Source organism: Macaca mulatta, chromosome 16, assembly GCF_049350105.2.
Source record: "Macaca mulatta isolate MMU2019108-1 chromosome 16, T2T-MMU8v2.0, whole genome shotgun sequence".
NCBI classification, from domain to species: domain Eukaryota; kingdom Metazoa; phylum Chordata; class Mammalia; order Primates; family Cercopithecidae; genus Macaca; species Macaca mulatta.
In genome coordinates this window covers 2,469,581-2,492,898 of record NC_133421.1, presented here as the reverse complement: position 1 = coordinate 2,492,898, position 23,318 = coordinate 2,469,581, and the positions used below count along the sequence as shown (strand labels likewise).

The window sequence follows — 23,318 nt, the reverse complement described above, 5'->3', positions numbered from 1 at the left end:
TTTCTCAGACCACAAAAACCACAACCACCACCCCCCCCCCCCCGCAAAATGGAAACGCCCTTTCTTTCAGCGCTGGCCATGAGGGAGCGGTGGTGATGGATGGTGGACTGTGGAGAATTCTGCATTCCAGGGGACTGAGGTCAGGGCAGGCCGGGGCTGCGTGGCCCTGGTTTCCAGGACTCAGGCTCTGGTGCATTTTCGGGGAGGCTGAGCTCCGCTTCCCGGGTGCCTTCCATCTACTGAGTGTGCCGTGCCCATTGCTTTCCTGCCTCCCGTCCCCTCTGCCCCTGTGGCTCTCCCAGGGAAATACCCATGGGACCCCAGGCAAAGGTTTCTGCCGCCTGCCACTCTGGGGCTGGCCCTGCTGGGAGGAATGCCGGCCCCCACCTCCAGCCCTGCCCAGACTCATGCCTGAGGTTTTACGGCTTTCATTCACTTCCATACATGGAAGTGGGGCTTGCCAGCCTCTGCCAGAGAGCGCCTGGAGCAGGAGGTTTATCTCCCCACAGCTGACAGACCCTCCCGCCCCCCGCCCCACCCCCGGTTCACATTTTTAAAATGTATTGATCGAAAAAGACCCTGGCTTTAACCACCTCGTGTCTGCAGAAAGAGCGTGAGCGTCTCAACAGAGAACAGGCAGCAGAATTGCCATCTAGTGCCTCCTGAGATGGTTACAACACTGGCCTCCAGCTGTGGGTGTGTTAGAAAGTTCTAAAGATGGCCGGGCGCGGTGGCTCACGCCTATAATCCCAGCACTTTGGGAGGCCGAGACGGGCGGATCACGAGGTCAGGAGATCGAGACCATCCTGGCTAACACGGTGAAACCCCGTCTCTACTAAAAATACAAAAAACTAGCCGGGCACGGTGGCGGCGCCTGTAGTCCCAGCTACCCGGGAGGCTGAGGCAGGAGAATGGCGTAAACCCGGAAGGCGGAGCTTGCAGTGAGCTGAGATCCGGCCACTGCACTCCAGCCTGGGCGACAGAGGGAGACTCTGTCTCAAAAAAAAAAAAAAAAAAAAGAAAGTTCTAAAGATAAGCTGTTCAGTTTTTTTTTTTTTGAGACAGAGTCTGGCTCTGTCATCCAGGCTGGAGTGCAATGGTGTAATCTCGGCTCACTGCAACCTCCGCCTCCCGGGTTCAAGCAATTCTTGTGCCTCGGCCTCCCGAGTAGCTGGGACTACAGGCGCCTGCTACCACACCCAGCTATTTTTTTTTTTTTAAGTAGAGATGGGGTTTCACCATGTTGGTCAGGCTGGTCTCCAACTCTGAACCTCAGATCGTCCTCCCACCTCGGTCTCCCAAAGTGCTGAGATTACAGGTGTGAGCCACTGCGCCTGGCCAAGTAAATCTTAGAATAGGTAAAGAGGCTTCTTGGAGGAGAGGAGGTGGTTGTTTTTTTTTTTTTTTTTCAGATGGAGTCTTACTCTGTTGCCCAGGCTGGAGTGCAGTGGCGCGATCTCAGCTCACTGCAAGCTCCGCCTCCCGGGTTCACGCCATTCTCCTGCCTCAGTCTCCCAAGTAGCTGGGACTACAGGCGCCACCACCACGCCCGGCTAATTTTGTGTATTTTTAGTAGAGACCGGGTTTCACCGTGTTAGCCAGGATGGTCTCTATCTCCTGATCCATCCACCTCGGCCTCCCAAAGTGCTGGGATTACAGGTGTGAGTCACCGCGCCCGGCCCAGGTAACGATTTTTTAAGGGACTTCTTTGGCTGTCTCAAGGAAGTGCTTTTTATTATGCACAGTACAGGGTTCTACCTGGTTTTCTCTGATTTTGTTTCGTAAGCGAGTGAGGATTGGACCTCGTACCAGTTAGACTTCCAGAAAGTCAGAGTTGACAGCAATAGGTCCTAAAGTAGATTTGGGAAGGAATGTGTCTTTCTTTTTTTTTTTTTTTGAGACGGAGTCTCGCCCTGTCGCCCAGGCTGGAGTGCAGTGGCCGGATCTCAGCTCACTGCAAGCTCCGCCTCCCGGGTTTACGCCGTTCTCCTGCCTCAGCCTCCCGAGTAGCTGGGACTACAGGCGCCCGCCACCTCGCCCGGCTAGTTTTTTGTATTTTTTAGTAGAGACGGGGTTTCACCGTGTTAGCCAGGATGGTCTCGATCTCCTGACCTCGTGATCCGCCCGTCTCGGCCTCCCAAAGTGCTGGGATTACAGGCTTGAGCCACCGCGCCCGGCCGGAAGGTGTCTTTCTTACGGAGCTGTCTTTGCTGGTTTGGTGTGTCGTTTGTTGGTCGTCTTGTGCCAAATGCTTCACCATTTCGTCCGACCCTTTCCCCTGCTAACATCTTGGGAACAGTGTCGTGTGTCCCGCTGGGTTGTCTTTGTGGTCCTGCTCACGTCCGTCCACTCAGTGGTGTCCTCTGAGCCTCCTTATAGTGGAATCTGAGTTCTTTTGAAGCCGTAATTCAAGATTGTAAAATTCTAGAAGCACATGCTGAGCTCTGGCTTTGCTTTTGGGGAACGGACAGGGGAGGAAATGACTTTGCTAGTCTGGCCATTTGCACCCCACCCACCCCTGAATGCCAGATATAGAAGGTTCTAGAAGCACATGCCGAGCTCTGGCTTTGCTTTTGGGAACGGAGCGGGGATGAAATGATTGTTAGCCTGGCCGTTTACACCCCACCCACCCCTGAACACCAGATATAGTTCCTTGCCTTGGATAAGATCGTAAAAATAAAACCAAGCCTTCACATCCTTTCTCATCAGGATTTATTTTGAGCTTAAAATAGCAAACCTTAAACTTCTTCATCTCTGTCCCACTCCCTTCCTCCACAGAATCCCTTTCTTGTAGAAAAAGATGCTGAAATTCTTCCTTGATTCTTTCCTGCCTGGAGGGGAAAGGGTGAACAGGCACCAGCTTTACTGCTCTGAATTCCTTCTCTTGCTCTTGTGCTGGTTAAAAGATTCCCTGCTGTGACCCATGGGTGTGGATTCACAGGGCCCCGAGTCTCTGAGGGGACGGAGCGGGGCGCCGAGTTCTCTGAGGGGAGGGAGAAGGGCGCGGAGTCTCTGAGGGGATGGATAAGGGCCCCGAATCTGTGAGGGGACGGAGCAGAGTCTGTGAGGGGACGGAGAAGGGCGCCGAGTCTCTGAGGGGACGGAGAAGGGCGCCGAGTTCTCTGAGGGGACGGAGAAGGGCGCCGAGTCCGTGAGGGGAGGGAGAAGGGCGCCGAGTCCGTGAGGGGAGGGAGAAGGGCACCAAGCCTCCCAAGTAGCTGGGACTATAGACGCATGCTGCCACATCTAGCTATTTTTTTTCATTCTTTTGTATTTCAGTAGCAAGGGAGTTTCACTGTGTTGCCCAGACTGGTCTCGAACTCCTGAGCTCAGGCAGTCTGCTCGCCTTGGCCTCCCAAAGTGCTGGGGTTACAGGCATGAGCCGCCATGCCCGGCCCCCCTTTTTTTTTTTTTTTTGAGAGGGAGCCTCACTCTGTTGCCCTGGCTGGAGTGCAGTGGCAGCATGTCGGCTCACTGCAAGCTCTGCCTCCTGCGTTCAAGTGATTTCCCTGCCTCAGCCTCCTGAGTGGCTTGGATTACAGGCACACACCAGCACACCTGGCTAATTTTTGTATTTTTAGTTGAGATGGGGTTTCACCTTGATGGCCAGTCTGGTCTTGAACTCCTGGCCTCAAGTGATCTGCCCGCCTCGGCCTCCTGCATTGCTGGGATTACAGGTGTGACCCACCACGCCCAGCCCTGAATAGTTTTGATTTGGGGTTGGTCGAATCCATGGATGTAGAACCTGTGGGTACAGAGGGCCCGTTGTGCGTAACTGTAAAATCAGCTCAATGCCTGTGTAGCCCCATTATGTCTGCCCGTGATGTTTAGGAAAGTGAATGTCTTAGCCTCATTCACACGGAGCCCATCTCACATCAGCGTCTGCGTGTCCCCATCAGCCTGTGACCTCGAGGGGCCCGATGGTGATTCCTGTGACTGTTTTTCAGCCATGGCTGCCCGTGGGTCACTGGTGCTTTGTCATCTGGAACGGGGTTCATCAATGAGGGGGACGCTGCCAGTGCATGATCATGACAAGCCCGAGAGCGAGAGGATGGTTTTCACTGAGTGGGGGGCCCGTGCTGGGCCCCGAGTGCTGGTGTGTACCTGGTGTGTACCGTCTTTCCTCACACGGCCCCTGGAGGACGCACCATGGGGCCAACTGGCTGTCCCGGTTGTGCTGCTGCTATGTGGCTGAACCAGGATCTGTGCTCTGGCCCTGGAGCTGTGCTGAACTGCCTGATAACCAGCCAAGGCTGCCACAGAAGGCTGCGACTTCCCCGTGCCGGGGACTGCAGTGGAGACACCTTCTAGGCATTGCCTCATTTCATTCTCCCAAGGACCCTGTGACGTTGGCGTGATCACCCCCTTTTTCTAGGTGAGGACACTGAGGCCCAGCGATGCGGAGATGTGCTGGCCAAGTTCGCCGTGGGGATCATCCCTCCAGAGCCGATTCTTTTTCCCTGCAAGGCTGACGGGGAGTGTGGTGTTCAGACGTTTGGGAAGCAAATGTCGCTGCTGTCTTTTGGTGGGAACTTCTCAGCCAGGGCGTTAGTGGAGATGATAACTCGAACTCAGGTCTTCAGCACACTTGACTACAGGCTCTTGCAAGAGGGAGAGTTTAGGAAAATGGTTCTAAAACCTCAGTAATTAGAAGAGACAGCCTTTGGCCTGGTGCGGTGGCTCACGCCTGTAATCCCAGGACTTTGGGAGGCCGAGGTGGGCGGATCACGAGGTCAGGAGATCGAGACCATCCTGGCTAACACGGTGAAACCCCGTCTCTACTAAAAATACAAAAAATTAACCAGGCGTGGTAGCGGGCGCCTGTAGTCCCAGCTACTCGGGAGGCTGAGGCAGGAGAATCGCCTGAACCCGGGAGGTGGAGCTTGCAGTGAGCTGAGATCACGCCATTGCACTCCAGCCTGTGCGACTAAACGAGACTCCGTCTCAAAAAAAAAAAAAAAAAAAGAGCAGAGATAGCCTTCTGAACTTTCAAGTGCCTAGAATACATCAACTCCTTGTCTTTTAGTTACCCAGCTCCCCCAACTCTCTCTCTCTCTCTCTGTCTCCCTCCCTCCCTCTCCCTCTCTACCCCAGGGAGGGTCTCTGGCAGCCAAGAAAGAGCCTTTGTGTGGCCAACAGGGTGAAAACAGCCAAGGTCCCAGGACCCTGAGGACATTCCCAGTTTCCAGCCTGTGGTTTGCTGGCAGCCTGTGGTTTGCTGGGGCCTAACCTAAAGGCACGCCTGATTGGCTGGTTATCTCTGAACGATCCGTATTTCTGTGAAGGGCAGAATACTCTGGATTCAGGAGAGAGAGAAGCAGTGGAAGCTCCCCAGGCATTGGGCCTGCCTTTAGGCCTTTCCACGGAACATGTATTATTTTGGGGCTAAAGATATGAAAACAATCATACATTTAATATCTACTGACTTTGACTTTGCGATGTTTTTTTTTTTTTTTTTTTTTTTTTTGAGACGGAGTCTCGCTCTGTCGCCCAGGCTGGAGTGCAGTGGCCAGATCTCAGCTCACTGCAAGCTCCGCCTCCCGGGTTTACGCCATTCTCCTGCCTCAGCCTCCCGAGTAGCTGGGACTACAGACGCCCGCCACTTCGCTCGGCTAATTTTTTGTATTTTTTAGTAGAGACGGGGTTTCGCTGTGTTAGCCAGGATGGTCTCGATCTCCTGACCTCGTGATCCGCCCGTCTCGGCCTCCCAAAGTGCTGGGATTACAGGCTTGAGCCACCGCGCCCGGCCGACTTTGCGATGTTTAACATCTAACTCTGTCATCTGGGAAGCTCTTATCTGTTCCCCAAGGTTGTTTTTAAGACCCACTTGGAGGCCATACTCTGGTGTGGGTGTGGTTTGGGAGGTCGTGGGGAGTGGTGGGCCTGGGGCAAACCAGCGAGGGGTCCTTCCTCTCAAGGGAGCAGCCAGGCTGGGGTGCACAGCCAGATACCCCCTGGGTCGAAACCGTCCACAGTTTTACAAGATGTGAAATCTCTTTTCTAAGTGTTGTCAGCTCATCAGGATGGAAACATTGTGTGAGCCAAATGACCGTTGAAGAACCCACTTTGGCCTTTGGGCTGTTCGACCAAAGACAAAATCTACCCTACATTTGTCCCTTAGCCATCTTGGTGATTTTGCCTTTTTTTTTTGAGATGGAGTCTCGCTCTCTCACCCAGGCTGGAGTGCAGTGGCGCGATCTCAGCTCACAGCAAGCTCTGCCTCCCGGGTTCACGCCATTCTCCCAACCTCAGCCTCTGAGTAGCTGGGATTACAGGCGCCCGCTGTCATGCCAGGATAAGTTTTGTAGAGATGGCGTTTCACCATGTTGGCCAGGCTGGTCTTGAACTCCCGACCTCAGGTGATCTGCCTGCCTCGGCCTCCCACAGTGCTGGGGTTACAGGTATGAGCCACCGCACCGGCTGGTGATTTTGGCTTTAACGGCTACCACTAGGGCAGCATCTTCCAACACTGTGCTCTGTTTGTACCTGGTGGTCTGTGGGGCAGCTGTGGAGGTTTTGCACAGGGAGGCACCAGGAGCATTGGGGAGTGTGGAGCCTGTGGTTTTCTGGGAGTCTACAGTCCTGCTTACAGAGAAAAGGCCCTACCTGGGTCAGGGAAGCAATGAAGAAGAGGAAAGAGATGTGTTTGGCTGTGCGGGTGTTTTGGCTGTGCAGGTGGGCATAGAAGATGTCTCGAGGTGAACCGCGGACTCCCGGAGAAGGTCTGCGAGGGGTGGGGAGGACTTGCCTCGGGGCCCGCAGTGGAGGAGAGAAGGAGCATTTTGGGGAGGTTCCCGGTGTGAACTCAGTGGACGTGCAGTTAGTCAGACCCACAGATCTAGAACCTGTGGGCCCAGAGCCCTGTCGTCCATAACTGTGCAAAGTCAGCTAAATGGGCCGGGCACGGTGGCTCACACCTGTAATCCCAGCACTTTGAGAGGCCGAGGCAGGGCACTTGAGGTCTGGAGTTCCAGACCAGCCCGGCCAACATGGTGAAACCTCGTCTCTACTAAATATACAAGAATAAGCGGCCGGGCGCGGTGGCTCAAGCCTGTAATCCCAGCACTTTGGGAGGCCTAGACGGGCGGATCACGAGGTCAGGAGATCGAGACCATCCTGGGTAACACGGTGAAACCCCGTCTCTACTAAAAATACAAAAACTTAGCCGGGCAAGGTGGCAGGCGCCTGTAGTCTCAGCTACTCGGGAGGCTGAGGCAGGAGAATGGCGTGAACCCGGGAGGCGGAGCTTGCAGTGAGCTGAGATCCGGCCACTGCACTCCAGCCTGGGTGACAGAGCGAGACTCCGTCTCAAAAATAAAAAAAAAAAAAAAAAAAGAATAAGCTGGGTGTGGTGGCGGGCGCCTGTCATCCCAGCCACTCGGGAGGCTGAGGCAGGAGAATGGCTTGAACCCAGGAGGCGGAGGTCGCAGTGAGCCGAGATCACACCACTGCACTCCAGCCTGGGTGACACAGCGAGACTGTCTCAAAAATAAAAAATAAGAAAAGAGAAATACTTGCTTTCCACCATCTTCCATGCGTTTGCCTGGCGTGTTGTTGTTGACCGAGGCAGCCCTGTGAGAATTCTCCCCTGTGGAGCCCTTTGGGCATCTGACCCCATTTTAGAAAAATCCATTTCCACGACGTACTCAATTTTCTCCTCTCAGTGTGTTTCACCGTTGGTAGGGGGTTTGTTATTTTTGGTTTTTAAATTTTCCCCAGTGCAGCCCTTGCTGGAAAGAAAACACTGACCCCACTGGCCACAGTTTAACCATTTTTGACCTCTGCCCAAGTTTTTCTGGATTTTTTTACCGGTTTAATTTCCAAGAGTGAGGGATACAAACTCACTGGAATCCCAAAACAAAGCTCAGTGTTTCTGAGGTGGAGATGAGGAAGGGGTTTCCTTCCCTTTCCGGTTCTCTCCCCGCCCTCCTCCTACCGGCTGGCTTGCTGGCCGAGGAACTTTTTCAGAACTGAATGATTTGCCAGAGATGAGAGAAAAAAAGGGCTGGTCCTTCAGAGCTATTTGCCGCAAATAAACAAACAGAATCTACCGTACATTTGCCCCTTTGCCATCTGCTCCGCTGAGAGAGTCCTCCTGTGACTCCGAACCCGAAAGTGAGCAGGTGAGAGGGAGCCTCACGCTTGGCGAACACAGCGTGAGGCCTCTGCAGCCGACTGGGAAAACAGCTCCAGCTGGAGGCAGTCCTAGGACGGGGGTATAGACCTGCAGAAACCTGCAGCTTTGAAGTCAGAGAAGTGTGTTTGATCTTGGAGTTGGGGGCCAATATGGACGAGAGAGGAACACGAGTCACCTGGATTGGAAGCTTTCATTATGGAAGCTTAATAAACAGGCTACATAGCTGGCAATTTCTTTTTTCATTTTTCTTTTTTTTCCGAGACAGAGTTTCACTCTTATGGCCCAGGCTGGAGTGCAATGGCGTGATCTCAGCTCACTGCAACCTCTGCCTCCTGGATTCAAACAATTCTCCTGTCTCAGTCTCCCGAGTAGCTGGGATTACAGGCGCCCACCACCACCGCCAGCTAATTTTTTGTGTTTTTAGTAGAGATGGGGTTTCATCATGTTGGCCAGGCTGGTCTTGAACTCCTGACCTCGTGATCCACCCGCCTCCGCCTCCACCTCCCAAAGTGCTGAGATTACAGGTGTGAGCCACCATGCCTGGCCAATTATTATTATTATTTTTTTAGGAGAAGGATTGTTGAGTTAAACAACTTGTAAAAAACATTATTTAAAAAATTGTAGTAGAATATACGTAACATAATTTACTCTCTTAACCATTTTTTTATTTTTATTTTTTAGGGACGGAGTCGTGCTCTGTCACTCAGGCTGGAGTTCAGTGGCATGACCTCGGCTCACTGCAGCCTCCACCTCCTAGGTTCAAGCAATTCTCCTGTCTCAGCCGCCCGAGTGGCAGCTGGGATTACAGGCATGCACCACCACGCCCGGCTAACTTTTATAGTTTTAGTAGAGACAGGGTTTCACCATGTTGGCCAGGCTGGTCTTGAACTCCTGGCCTCAAGTGATCCATCCACCTCAGCCTCCCGAACTGCTGGGATTACAGGCTTGAGCCACTGTGCCCGGCCCAGTAATATTCTTTTGAAGAAGGATGTGACTTAATGACCAGGTATTACTTATTTTCAGTATCTCGAGACTGGGCCGAGTAACTTAGAAAGTTACAGCATGTGGGGAAAGGACGTGCTTGAGGTCATCACTGAGGGCCTCTCTGGGCTTCCTTTGCGGCTTCCCTCTGTGATCTTAGAATCCTCTGGCCAGTCGATCTCCGTGGAGCCTCCTTTCCCTGTTGGTGACCTTTCTCTGGAGGCCCTTGAATTTGGGTAGTTCATACAGAGCTGGGAGTCGGTTGTTCACTGGGTAACTTCATGCAGGACAAGCACCTCAGTTGATAGATTTAAAGTTCACAAACATCTTAGTCCAGAGAGAGAATGATGATGCCTGCCCAGGAGCTAACCTTAATATTTACCTTAGGAAACTGACGGTTGTTTTAAAACGATGAAGTATGTTGGTGCAGGGAAGGGAGGAGGGTCTAGTGCTTGGTCACCCCACGGTAAATCCAGGGAGGTATGCCACAAATTCATGGCTGTGCCCTGGAATCTTGTTTTTAAGGATCCTGCAAAGCCCGCTGGGCTGTTGTGAAATGAGGCAAGCCGTCGATACCTGGTCCTGAGTGGTGAAAGGGTCTGGGTGATGTCTTCGTTAGGGGCTTCTGACCTCAGTGGAATTGATTTTTAACAGAGACCTTGCATTTTGAAGTTGCCCAAGGCACTTTTTCCTTCTTTTTACCAAAACATCTATTGGGATAGTTTCCTCTTTTAAAAGTAATATTGAGGCCAGTGCGACGGCTCAGCCCATAATCCCAGCACTTAAGGAGACAGAGATGGGAAGGTAGCTTGAGCCCAGGAGTTTGAGACCTGCCTAGGCAACATAGTGAGACCCTATAATCCACAAAAAGGGGGGAAAAGAGACAAAAAAAGAAAAAAAAAGTAATATTGAAGCTGGGCACAGTGGCTCATGCCTATAATCCCAGCACTTTGGGAGGCAGAGGTGAGAGGATCACTTGAGGCCAGGAGTTTGAGACCAGCCTGGGGAACATAGTAAGCCTCTGCCCACCATCTCTACCAAAAAAATACAAAAATTAGCTGGGCGTGGTGGCCTGTGCCTGTGGTCCCGGCTACTCAGGAGGCTGAGGTGGGAGGATCACTCGATCCCAGGAGTTTGAGGCCACAGTGAGCTATAATCACGCCACTGCACTCCAGCCTAGACGACAGCAAAAATAGTAAGAAAAAGAAAGGTAATACTGGAAGTGGGAGTTGAATGTACTCTGCCTTCCCCACTGCAGGACCCGTGACGTGGTACTCATGCCTACAAATTGTATTTTTAAAAAAATAATATTGGATCATTGAATACAAAAAAAGCATTGGGGGGGTCAGTCTCCTGCAGACCCCCTAGCTAGAAGCATCGATTTCTGACATCACCAGGCAGCCTTATCTTTTTCTATATAGTCACGTACATGTGTGTCTTACACAATTAGGATGTATTTTGAGTGTATTCTCATGTAAGAAGGTATTCTTTAAAAAGATGATCTATGGCCAGGCATGGTGGCTCACACCTGTCATCCCAGCACTTTGGGAGGCCGAGGCGGGTAGATCACCTGAGGTCAGGAGTTTGAGACCAGCCTGGGCGATATGGTGAAACCCCATCTCTACTAAAAATACAAAAATTAGCCGGGTGTGGTGGCGTGCACCTGTAATCCCAGCTACTCGGGAGGCTGAGGCAGGAGAATCACTTGAACCTGGGAGGCAGAGATTGCAGTGAGCCAAGATTGTGCCATTGCACTCCAGCCTGGGTGACAGAGTGAAACTCCGTCTCAAACAACAAAACAAAACAAAAAAGCTGATTTCTAATAGCTATGTGGTATTTTGCTATATCTATATCTATCTGTGTGTCTGTCTGTCTGTCTGTATGTATATATGTACCATACTTAACAGTTTCCTATGATGGGAAATCATATTTCCAAATTTTGCTGGAATAACCAGTGCTGTTATAAACTTGTTTTTATATTCATGTCTCTGCACATCTTTGGTGTTCTCTTAGGGTAAATTCCTAGAGGAAGAATTGCTAGCTCAAATATTCTGTTATATTTTTAGCTCTTATTTTCCTTTCATCTGTTCTTTTCTTTCTTTCTTATTTTTTGAGATGGAGTCTCACCCTTGTTGCCTAGGCTGGAGTGCAGTGGTGAGATCTTGGCTCACTGCAGCCTCTGCCTCCCAGGCTCAAGGAATTCTCCTGCCTCAGCCTCCCATGGAGCTGGGATTACAAGCGCCCGCCACCACACCCAGCTAATTTTAGTAGAGACAGGGTTTCGCCATGTTGGCCATGGCTCATCTTGAACCCCTGACCTCAACTGATCCATCCGCCTCAGGCTTCCAAAGTGCTGGGATTACAGGCATGAGCCACCATGCCTGGCTTGGCCTGTTCTATTCTTTTTTTTTTTTTTGAGACGGAGTCTTGCTCTGTCACCCAGGCTGGGGTGCAGTGGCCGGATCTCAGCTCACTGCAAGCTCCTCCTCCCGGGTTCACGCCATTCTCCTGCCTCAGCCTCCCGAGTAGCTGGGACTACAGGCACCCGCCACTTCACCCGGCTAGTTTTTTGTATTTTTTTTTTTTTTTTTTTTTGAGACGGAGTCTAGCTCTGTTGCCCAGACTGTAGTGCAGTGGCGCGATCTCGGCTCACTGCAAGCTCCGCCTCCCGGGTTCACGCCATTCTCCTGCCTCAGCCTCCCGAGTAGCTGGGACTACAGGCACCCGCCACTTCACCCGGCTAGTTTTTTGTATTTTTTTTTTTTTTTTTTTTGAGACGGAGTCTAGCTCTGTTGCCCAGACTGTAGTGCAGTGGCGCGATCTCGGCTCACTGCAAGCTCCGCCTCCCGGGTTCACGCCATTCTCCTGCCTCAGCCTCCGGAGTAGCTGGGACTACAGGCGCCCGCCACCACGCCCGGCTAATTTCTTTTTGTATTTTTAGTAGAGACGGGGTTTCACCGTGTTAGCCAGGATGGTCTCGATCTCCTGACCTCGTGATCCACCCGCCTCGGCCTCCCAAAGTGCTGGGATTACAGGCTTGAGCCACCGCGCCCGGCCGTTTTTTATATTTTTTAGGAGAGATGGGGTTTCACCAGGTTAGCCAGGATGGTCTCGATCTCCTGACCTCATGATTCGCCCGTCTAGGCCTCCCAAAGTGCTGGGATTACAGGCTTGAGCCACCACGCCTGGCCTGGCCTGTTCTATTCTTAATTTTATCTTCTTTTTCATCATTTTTCTTTTAATTTTGTCTGTTTTCTTTCTTTTCTTTTTCTTTTTGTTTTTTGTTTTGTTTTGTTTTTTGAGACAGCATCTCACTCTGTCACCTTGGGCTGGAGTGCTATGGTGCGATCTCAGCTCACTGCAGCCTCCATCTCACGGGTTCAAGTGATTGTCCTGCCTCAGCCTCCCAAGTAGCTGGGATTACAGGCACCCGCCACCACGCCCGGCTAATTTTTGAATGTAATTAGTAGAGACTGGGTTTCGCCATGTTGGCCAGGCTGGTCTCGAACTCCTGACCTCATGATCCGCCTACCTCGGCCTCCCAAAGCGTTGGGATTACAGGCGTGAGCCACCGTGCCCAGCCAGGCTCGGGACCTTTCTTTTTTTTTTTTTTTTTTTTTGAGACGGAGTCTGGCTCTGTCGCCCGGGCTGGAGTGCAGTGGCCGGATCTCAGCTCACTGCAAGCTCCGCCCCCCGGGTTTACGCCATTCTCCTGCCTCAGCCTCCTGAGTAGCTGGGACTACAGGCGCCCGCCGCCTCGCCTGGCTAGTTTTTTGTATTTTTTAGTAGAGACGGGGTTTCACCGTGTTCGCCAGGATGGTCTCGATCTCCTGACCTAGTGATCCGCCCGTCTCAGCCTCCCAAAGTGCTGGGATTACAGGCTTGAGCCACCGCGCCCGGCCTGGGACCTTTCTTTGGCTGGGCCTTCGCAGTAGGTGTGAAGTGTGTTTGTGGCCAGCTCACCCGCACGTCACCTCGGGGCAAGCTCTTGCCTCCTGCTCTAGATCTCACCGCAGCCCTGGGCCTTTCCATCATCCCATGCTTTTCAAAAACTGCTTTCTGGAGCAGCAAAACAGCCCAAGTGAAAGGCTTATTCCTCTCCGGCTTCTTTTGTCCTCTGGCCCCGGCCCCTCCCAATAGGGGTTCACGGGGTTCTCCCGGGGCCTCTGACCCTTAACCTCTGTGTGTTTGCTGCTGCTGTGCAGGAGGCCATTGCAAGGCTGGCCTTGGTGGGTTTTCAAATGTGGTCCCAGCTGCAGCCACCCTTTCCCTTCCCGTCCTTGTACCGTCAGAAACCTTCTGAGTTCTTCTTTAGTGACGGCCCCTGTGTCCCGTGGCTCCGGAGGCCTTTCCGCTGGGTGCAGCGTTTTTCTTCCCTCGTGGCTGTTGAGCGCTGCTCTGGGCTACGTGACTTCAAAGCCATTCCCCCAGACGTAGCTGTCCTTAAAGTAAAACTGAAACGAAGGACATTTCTGAGCGCCTTAAAAAATAGTAATAATCGAACGCCCCGTGAATTCTCCGCTTTTCACGTGGTTCCCAGCGTCCCTCAGACAGCGTGACCTGTTGTGAGCTGCCGGTTCGAATGCCTTTGATGTCCGTCTCCAGGATACTCCCTGGAATCTGCTCAGAGAAGAGTGAAATTGGAGTGTGTATGTGTTAGGGAGGGCGGTGGGGGGACCCCAGGAACTTTGGGGGTGTGTTCTGAAGGAAATGAGCTTGAACCGGCAGTAGTCCTGGAGAAGTGTGCGTTCCTCTCCACAATGGAGAGTTTCGACTTTTCCACCCTTTTCGCCCTCCCCACCTGTTTTCCCTGAAGCTGCCCCTTTGGTTCTCACTGTGGAGTGATCACTGCAGAGCCATTTCTCCAGGTGTGTTCCTCATGTCCTGAGTTCTCCAGGTGTGTTCCTCGTGTCCTGAGTTCTCCAGGTGTGTTGCTTGTGTCCTGAGTTCTCCAGCATGTTCCTCGTGTCCTGAGTTCTCCAGGTGTGTTCCTTGTGTCCTGAGTTCTCCAGCATGTTCCTCATGTCCTGAGTTCTCCAGGTGTGTTCCTTGTGTCCTGAGTTCTCCAGCATGTTCCTTGTGTCCTGAGTTCTCCAGGTGTGTTCCTTGTGTCCTGAGTTCTCCAGCATGTTCCTTGTGTCCTGAGTTCTCCAGCATGTTCCTCATGTCCTGAGTTCTCCAGGTGTGTTCCTCATGTCCTGAGTTCTCCAGGTGTGTTCCTCGTGTCCTGAGTTCTCCAGGTGTGTTCCTTGTGTCCTGAGTTCCCCAGCATGTTCCTTGTGTCCTGAGTTCTCCAGCATGTTCCTCGTGTCCTGAGTTCTCCAGGTGTGTTCCTCGTGTCCTGAGTTCTCCAGGTGTGTTCCTCGTGTCCTGAGTTCTCCAGCATGTTCCTTGTGTCCTGAGTTCTCCAGCATGTTCCTCGTGTCCTGAGTTCTCCAGGTGTGTTCCTTGTGTCCCGAGTTCCCCAGCATGTTCCTTGTGTCCTGAGTTCTCCAGGTATGTTCCTTGTGTCCTGAGTTCTCCAGGTGTGTTCCTTGTGTCCTGAGTTCTCCAGGTGTGTTCCTCGTGTCCTGAGTTCTCCAGGTGTGTTCCTTGTGTCCTGAGTTCCCCAGCATGTTCCTTGTGTCCTGAGTTCTCCAGCATGTTCCTCGTGTCCTGAGTTCTCCAGGTGTGTTCCTCGTGTCCTGAGTTCTCCAGGTGTGTTCCTCGTGTCCTGAGTTCTCCAGCATGTTCCTTGTGTCCTGAGTTCTCCAGCATGTTCCTCGTGTCCTGAGTTCTCCAGGTGTGTTCCTTGTGTCCCGAGTTCCCCAGCATGTTCCTTGTGTCCTGAGTTCTCCAGGTATGTTCCTTGTGTCCTGAGTTCTCCAGGTGTGTTCCTTGTGTCCTGAGTTCTCCAGGTGTGTTCCTCGTGTCCTGAGTTCTCCAAAATGTTCCTTGTGTCCTGAGTTCTCCAGGCGTGTTCCTTATGTCCTGAGTTCTCCAGGTGTGTTCCTTATGTCCTTAGTTCTCCAGGTGTGTTCCTTGTGTCCTGAGTTCTCCAGCATGTTCCTTGTGTCCTGAGTTCTCAAGCAAGCTTGTGGGTCCCTGTTGGAAGCTGATTCCTTCCGTTTCCTCTGGCTGCTTCCCTCTTGGACACCTGTGCTCTTCTTTTTTGCCCTGCACCTTGCCCCCTGCCCTCCTTTCTCTTCCTTAAGAAAAAATGCACCCAGCACTTCGGGAGGCTGAGGCAGGTGGATCACCTGAGGTCAGGAGTTTGAGACCAGCCTGGCCAACATGGTGAAACCCTGTCTCTACTAAAAATACAAAAAATCAGCCGGGCATTGTTGTGGGTGCCTGTAATCCCAGCTACTCAGGACACTGAGGTGGGAGGATCGCTTGAGCCCGGGAGGCAAAGGCTGCAGCAAAGTCTCACTGTGTCGTCCAGGCTGGAAGGCAGTTGTGCAGTGTTGGCCCACTGCAACCTCCTCCTCCTGGGTTCAAGCTGATCCTCCCGCCTCAGCCTCCCAAAGTGCTGGGGTTATAGGCGTGAGCCACCGTACCTGGCCTTTCTGTCTCTTCTCTATCAGTAGGTGTGATGGTGAATACAGCCCTGCCTTTTCTGGGACACTCCCAGTTTTATGTCATTTTAACTTTTTCTGTAAGGGTGAGTTTCTGTGGGGAAACACGACTTAACTGTAATGCCTTTGTAAAGTATCTCGTATGTATCTGCAAGTTAGAAAGAAATCCGTTAAAATCCACGGATTCTGAAAACTGGTGCAGCCGACAGCTCTGATGCCCCATTTTAGCCAGACGTCTTTTGAGACGGAGTCTCACTGTCGCCCAGGCTGGAGTGCAGTGGCCGGATCTCAGCTCCCCGCAAGCTCCACCTCCCAGGTTTACACCATTCTCCTGCCTCAGCCTCCCGAGTAGCTGGGACTACAGGCGCCCGCCACCTCGCCCGGCTAATTTTTTGTATTTTTTAGTAGAGACGGGGTTTCACCAGGTTAGCCAGGATGGTCTCGATCTCCTGACCTCGTGATCCACCCGTCTCGGCCTCCCAAAGTGCTGGGATTACAGGCGTGAACCACTGCGCCTGGCCCGTAGCATCCTTTTTTTTTTTTGAGACGGAGTCTGGCTCTGTCGCCCAGGCTGGAGTGCAGTGGCCGGATCTCAGCTCACTGCAAGCTCCGCCTCCCGGGTTTACGCCATTCTCCTGCCTCAGCCTCCCGAGTAGCTGGGACTAGAGGCGCCCGCCACCTCGCCCGGCTAGTTTTTTTTTTTTTTGTATTTTTTAGTAGAGACGGGGTTTTACCGTGTTAGCCAGGATGGTCTCGATCTCCTGACCTCGTGATCCGCCTGTCTCAGCCTCCCAAAGTGCTGGGATTACAGGCTTGAGCCACCGCACCCGGCCCCGTAGCATCCTTTTTATCTTCACTGTTTGCACAGCCAGAATTGGGCACCCCAGACCTGAGGCAGGCCGACACACCTCGCCCTTCTCTCCTGCACTTCCTCCACATCCAGTTTTTCCACAGCAGAACCCTGTTTTCAGGTCACTTCTGGGGACCAGAAGGTGTGGAAGGAGGGCATCGTCGAGCCGGGCGGTGGCAGCACGCGGCCTGTGCACTCACAGGAGGGGCTTGACCTGGGCAGATGTTGGCCGGGTTGTGCATCGTGCACACTCACCACCTCACCCTGCTCACTCACCAGGGCACCCGTCGCTGCAGTGCCCCACAGGGAGGGCAGCCCTTCTACCCCCGTGGGAGAAGAACACAAAGCAAAACCGAAGGCTTTGTCTCAGGGGACATTTCTGGTCTAACGACAGCAGTTGTTTCCTCCAGGCTGTACATGTAGAGCCTAACGGCGTGTCTTGAGTCCGTAGCTTGAATCGAGTGGCCTGTTGGTGAGAGGGACACACTCCAGCCATCCTTGGGAGGACAATCGATGAAAGCACCAGCAAGAGCTGCAGGTGTTTTGTTTGTTTGTTTGTTTGTTTTTGAGATGGAGTCTCAATCTGTCACCCAGGTTGGAGGGCAGTGGCGTGATCTCGGCTCACTGCAACCTCTGCCTCCCGGTTTCAAGCGATTCTCCTGCCTCAGCCTCCTGAGTTAGCTGGGATTACAGGCATGCGCCACCACGCCCGGCTAATTTGGTATTTTCAGTAGAGATGAGATTTCACCATGTTGGTCAGGCTGATCTTGAATTCCCGACCTCAGGCGATCCACCCATCTCAGCCTCCCAAAGTGCTGAGATTACAGGCATGAGCCACCACGCCCAGCCTAGGCTGCAGGTTTTGTTCCAGGTGAGAATGTGGCTGGCACGGTATCTAGTGGCGTGTTATGAAAGGTGGCTTTGTTTTGCAGGACGGCAACAGTCAATACCCCCATGAAGAGCAGGCTCTCCCAGCTCTCAGAGCAAGCTCCTTCTGTTATTCCTGGGCGTGTTCTGCGGAGCTCAGGCACAGTAGGCGCTCGGTAAACATGTGGAATGAGTGAGCTCAGAGCTCATCGATCAGAGCGCTTGTTTGTTGCAGCCGGCAACACATCCTAAAGCTGGATCCTGAAGTGTCTTGCCAGACCTTTCAGCATCTCCTTGCCCCGCGGGCCGTGACCCGGTGGAAACCTCCCACTGCCCAGTGTTCTTCAGTGGGGGGGATTTCTGGCTCTCACAGACCACCTGATATGGGAGGTGGGGGTTTTGTGCCAGAGGATTCCCGGATACAAAGGAATTGGAGCAGAGTCCTGTGGCTGTTTAAAAAGCATAGCAAGACCAGGTGCGGGGCTCACGCCTATCATCCCAGCACTTCGGGAAGCCAAAGTGAGTGGATCACCTGAGGCTAGGAGTTCAAGGCCAGCCTGACCAAACATGGTGAAAACCCGTCTCCACTAAAATTACAAAAAGTTAGCCAGACGTGGTGGTGTGCACCTGTGATCCCAGCTACTCAGGAGGCTGAGGCAGGAGAATCACTTGAACCTGGGAGGTGGAGGCTGCAGTGAGCCAAGATCGCGCCATTGCACTCCAGCCTGGGAGACAGGGTGAGACTCCACCTCAAAAAGCAATAAAATAAATAAATAAATGAAGAGCAAAATGATGCAGTGATGGGTCACAGCAAGTGAAGACTCTGTCCAGACAGTCCTCTTGGGATTGGGCTAAAAGAATGTTCTTTCTTTCTTTCTTTCTTTCTTTCTTTCTTTCTTTCTTTCTTTTTTTTTTTTTTGAGATGGCATCTTGTTCTGTCGCCCAGGCTGGAGTGAAATGGCGCGATCTCGGCTCACTGCAGCCTCCGCCTCCTGGGTTCAAGTGATTCTCCTGCCTCAGCCTCCTGAGTAGCTGGGATTACAGGCACACGCCACCATGCCCGGCTAATTTTTGTATTTTTTGTAGAGACAGGGTTTTGCCATGTTGACCAGGCTGGTCTCGAACTCCTGACCTCAGGCGATCCGCCCACCTTGGCCCCCCAAAGTGCTGGGATTACAGGCTTGCATCACCACGCCCGGCTAATTTTTGTATTTTTAGTAGAGATGGGGTTTCACTATGTTGGCTAGGCTGGTCTCGAACTCCTGACCTCAGGTGATCTGCCCGCCTCGGCCTCCCAAAGTGCTAGGATGACAGGCGTGAGCCACCGTGTCCGGCCGAGAATTTGGTTTGGAATTTGGCCAGACTTGGGATTTTCTTGACTGTTAAGTCACCAATTCAGTGTCTTTTCCAGAAGTGCCTTTCTATACTTCTCTTCCAGAAGTAAGTTTTCTTCTTATTGTACTTTCTAAATTTCCCCATAATCTGAATGTATGACTTTTGTAATCATAAAGTGAAAAATAAAATGCCTTTTTAAAAATTAACTGAAGTTGGAGAACATCACGTCATTTGTTTTAAACCACGTTGCGAGGCATGCCACCCGTTTCCCCTCCTGTTTATTTTTCAATTAATAAAAGGCAAGGGATGTTTGTGCTTGAGGCTTGAGGACCTTGGCTGCTTGTATTGGAATCTGTGAATTCAGTCCAAATTGATAAGTGTTCTGGTATTTGTGGAGGCTTTTTATTTATTTTATAAAAACCAGCTTCAACGAAGGCACATTTTCTAAAGCTGACCACGTAGATTTCAGGATAAACAGCTTTCTAGTTAGTGCTTCGTGAATAATACGGGTATGGATTTACTGGAGGGGTCTTGAGTGTGTTTTTAATGCCTTGTTTTAAGTTAGTGGGAGGCCAAGATGAAAGGGGTAGTTTCAAGATAAGCCGTGGGAGTCCTTTGGTGTTGCAGTGGGGAGTTGAGAGGGGTGGGATTTGCCTCGCAGAGTCCTGGTGCGGAAAGTGTGTATCCAAGCAGAAGGCGGCCTGGACTCAACAGAGTCAAGGGGCCCTGGTTTTGGCTGGGATTTGGGAAGTGAACATGTGGTGAGTCTAATATTAGAAAACCAGTTCTTCCCCTTCCCCCATCCCCATCTGAGAGCTTTTCTGTCCCTGTCGCGATGTGCGCCCGGAGTCTCTCCCCCTCCTGTCTCGAGTGCTTTCTCTGTGAACGTTCATTTAATTGACTTCTTGGCTGCGTATCTTTCTACTAATCAGATTTTCTCCTTTGGCCACGCTCTTTTCCCAAAGTCCTCACCTTCGTCTTCAGCTGCCTGGCACCAGTTAGATGGTTCTGTGTTTTAGAGGCGGACGTTGGCGTCTGTAAGTGGTGACTGCAAATCTGGAGTACAGAATCACATCAGAAAAACAAGAGTTTTCCATTCTGTGGTTGGTTGTATCGTTTCTTGGTCCTCGTGGCACCAGAACGATCTTGCATCCTGGAACCTTTTGGGACTTTTTCCGCCCACTTAGGAGCTTCAGGCCGCAACCTTTGATGTTAGTGGGAAGGGATATTACAAGTGGTCATGAAGACTGAAACTGAGAGGTTCAAGAGGACGGGCTGGTCTGGGCTGGGCGCGGGGGCTCACGCCTGGAATCCCAGCACTGTGGGAGGCCGAGGTGGGCGGATTACCTGAGGTCAGGAATTCCAGACCAGCCTGGCCAACATGGAGAAACCTCATCTCTACTAAAAATACAAAAATTAGCCAGGCGTGGTAGCGGACACAGATGACTTATGCAAAGCCGGCTGCCACAAGACACTCCCTACCCACTCAGCTGCTTGTCCAGGGACCACACGGCCCACTCGCTGCCCACTGATGGCAAGTCGATGCCTCTCAGAAGCCTCTTCCTGTGATGGGTCCTTGCTGCTCACCCCACTAGAGCTCACACAGGCTGGGCGCCCAGAACCTGAGGACACTAGCCCTGGAGATCCTTTAAAATGCCCGTGTTTTCTTGGGAGGGGCTCAGGCCTTCACCTGAAGCTGCCTTAATGTTCTAGCTGAGGACAGGATGACAGCACCAAAAGCTGCATCAGAGTTTTGTTTTGCTGAAGACCTGTGGTTTCCAAACTGGAGAATAACCTGGATGGCTTGTTAAATGCAGGTTCCTGGGCCCCATCCCAGAACTTTTGACTTGGTAGGTCCAGGCTGGGGCCCAGTAGATTGCAGTTCCAGCAACGTTCCCAGGCGACCCCGAAACCGTCCCAGGCGACCCCGAAACCGTATGTCCAGGGATCAGAGCTGAAGAACCGCTGCCCAGGACCAAAACAAGACCGGTTTGGGGTAGCTGGGCAGGTAGACAGACTTTTCAGATCAACTTTGCCTTAACGTTTTTTCCAGGCTTCCAGATAGTTAAACATTTTTAAAATTGTTCATTTTATTTTATTTTTGAGACAGGTTCTCACTGTGTCACCCAGGCTGGAGTGCAGTGGCGCAATCTCAGCTCATTACAACCTCCGTCTTCCAGGTTCAAGCGATTCTCCTGCCTCAGCCTCCCCAGTAGGTGGGATTACAGACACCCACCACCACACCTGGCTAATTTTTGTATTTTTAGTAGAGACGGGGTTTCATCATGTTGGCCAGGATGGTCTTGATCTCCTGGCCTCAAGTGATCCGCCTGCCTCGGACCCCCAAAGTGCTGGGATTACAGGCGTGAGCCACCGTGCCCAGCCGAAAATATTTTTTTAAGTAAATAACATATGCTTATGGCTAAAACAAAAGTAGTATACATAAGCTTATTATATGAAGTTATCTTTCTTTTTTCTTTTTTTTGGAGAGAGGGCCTCGCTCTGTCACCAAGCTGGAGTGCAATGGTGCAATTTTGGCTAACTACAACCTCCGTCTCCCGGGTTCAAACAATTCTGCCTCAGCCTCTCCAGTAGCTGGGATTACAGGCACCCACCACCATACCTGGCTAATCTTTTTTTTTTTTTGAGATGGAGTCTCCCTTTGTTGCCCAAGCTGGAGTGCAGTGGTGTCATCTCAGCTCATTGCAGCCTCGACTTCCTAGGCTCAAGCAATTCTCCCACCTCAGCCTCCTGTGTCATTGGGACTACAGCCGCACAACACCACACCCAGCAAACTTCAACATTATGTGTTGCTTTTCTGCTAGGCTACAGATCGATTTAGCTCCCTTAAAAGCAAACTCACCAGCCAGTCTCAGTGGCTCATGCCTGTAATCCCAGCACTTTGGGAGGCCTAGGCAGGCGGATCACCTGAGGTCAGGAGTTCGAGACCAGCCTGACCAACATGGTGAAACCCCATGTTTACTAAAAATACAAAATTAGCTGGGCGTGGTGGTGCACACCTGTAATCCCAGCTACTGGGGAGGCTAAGACAGGAGAATGGCGTGAACCTGGGAGGTGGAGGTTGCAGTGAGCTGAGATCATGCCCCTGCACTCCAACCTGGGCGACAGAGCGAGGCTCCATCTCAAAAAAAAAAAGCAAACTCAGTTTTTTTTGTCCTCTTGATATATCACCATTTACAGTTTTCCTGGTTGCACTTTTAGCATTTAATAACATGTTTATGCCTTTAATCTTTGTCCTTCCGTAAGACTTTGGGAATGTTGGTGTCTCTCTATCCTGCCCATCATGTCTCCTGCACTCCCTTCCTATTTTTTGTACCTTTTGCTTTGTCAAGGTTGTTCGTATGTACATTGTGTTGTGTCACCGCGATTCATGCTTTGTGTATGGTTGAAGATCAATAGGGGCATTGTTGTGTCTGGAAATACTGTTTGCAGCGAGTTCAGGTGGTATGTTATGATGACATTTTTTCACAGCTTTTCATTTATTCCTGACGTTTCTAACTCCCTTTTTCCTCCTTGTGTTACCTCAGCCCCCAGAAGTCTCAATCCAATTGGGTAGTTTATTGAGTCCCTCCCTTTTTTTTTTTTTTTTTTTTTGAGATGGAAAGTTTTTTTTTTGCTCTGTCACCCAGGCTGGAGTGTAAAGGCGTGATCTCAACTCACTGCAACCTCGCCTCACGGGTTCAAGTGATTCTCCTGCCCTAGCTGGGATTAGAGGTACCCGCCATCACACCGGCTAATTTTAGTATTGTAAATAAAATGGGCTTTCACCATGTTGGCCAGGCTGGTTTCAAACTCTTGACCTCATGGTGATCTGCCTGCCTCAGTCTCCCAGAGTGCTAGGATTACAGGTGTGAGCCACTGCACCCGGCCTGAGTCCTCTTTTTAACTTGGAGAGTCCCCTTTCCTGGGATTTACCCGTCCTCCTCCATTCCAGACAGGTGGTTCTCTGGGTTGGGTACCCAGCTGTTGTTCTGGAACTTTCCTTCGGTACTTTCCTGAGTTGGATTCTATTCTAACCCCGATCATTGATTGGTTCCAAAGTTGTTGTTGTTTTTTTTTCTATAGCTCAGATACCAGTTAGATGTGTTACCAAGGAGATCTTAAAGGGCAAACTGCATTTTCAAGAGCAGAGCTTTAAAATTTAGTATGTGAGTTCAACACAGGTTACGTGTAAATGGGAATCAGCTGTTTTTGGATTAAACGCTACTCCAGTATTTTTTTTTTTTTTTTTGAGACGGAGTCTCGCTCTGTCACCCAGGCTGGAGTGCAGTGGCCGGATCTCAGCTCACTGCAAGCTCCGCTTCCCGGGTTTATGCCATTCTCCTGCCTCAGCCTCCCGAGTAGCTGGGACTACAGGCGCCCGCCACCTTGCCTGGCTAGTTTTTTGTATTTTTTAGTAGAGACGGGGTTTCACCATGTTAGCCAGGATGGTCTCAATATCCTGACCTCGTGATCCACCCGTCTCGGCCTCCCAAAGTGCTGGGATTACAGGCTTGAGCCACCGCGCCCGGCCCTACTCCACAATTTTTTAAAGAAGATTAAAAACGGAAGTGAAGCAAGGATTCCAAAC

The 23,318-nt window shown here is 51.6% G+C and overlaps 1 protein-coding gene across 2 annotated transcripts in view; it reads left to right on the top strand.

Annotated features, from left to right (window-relative positions):
* Positions 1 to 23,318, top strand: part of NXN (nucleoredoxin) — a 176,971-nt gene that overhangs the window by 28,108 nt on the left and 125,545 nt on the right. The window contains exon 1 of one of the 2 annotated variants that reach the window (XM_077969736.1): positions 19,186 to 19,488. The exons of the other annotated variant lie outside the window; for it this stretch is intronic. The gene's annotated coding sequence lies outside the window, so the exon portion shown is untranslated. Of the gene's footprint in view, positions 1 to 19,185; positions 19,489 to 23,318 lie in introns of those variants that run through there. 2 annotated transcript variants of the gene reach the window in all.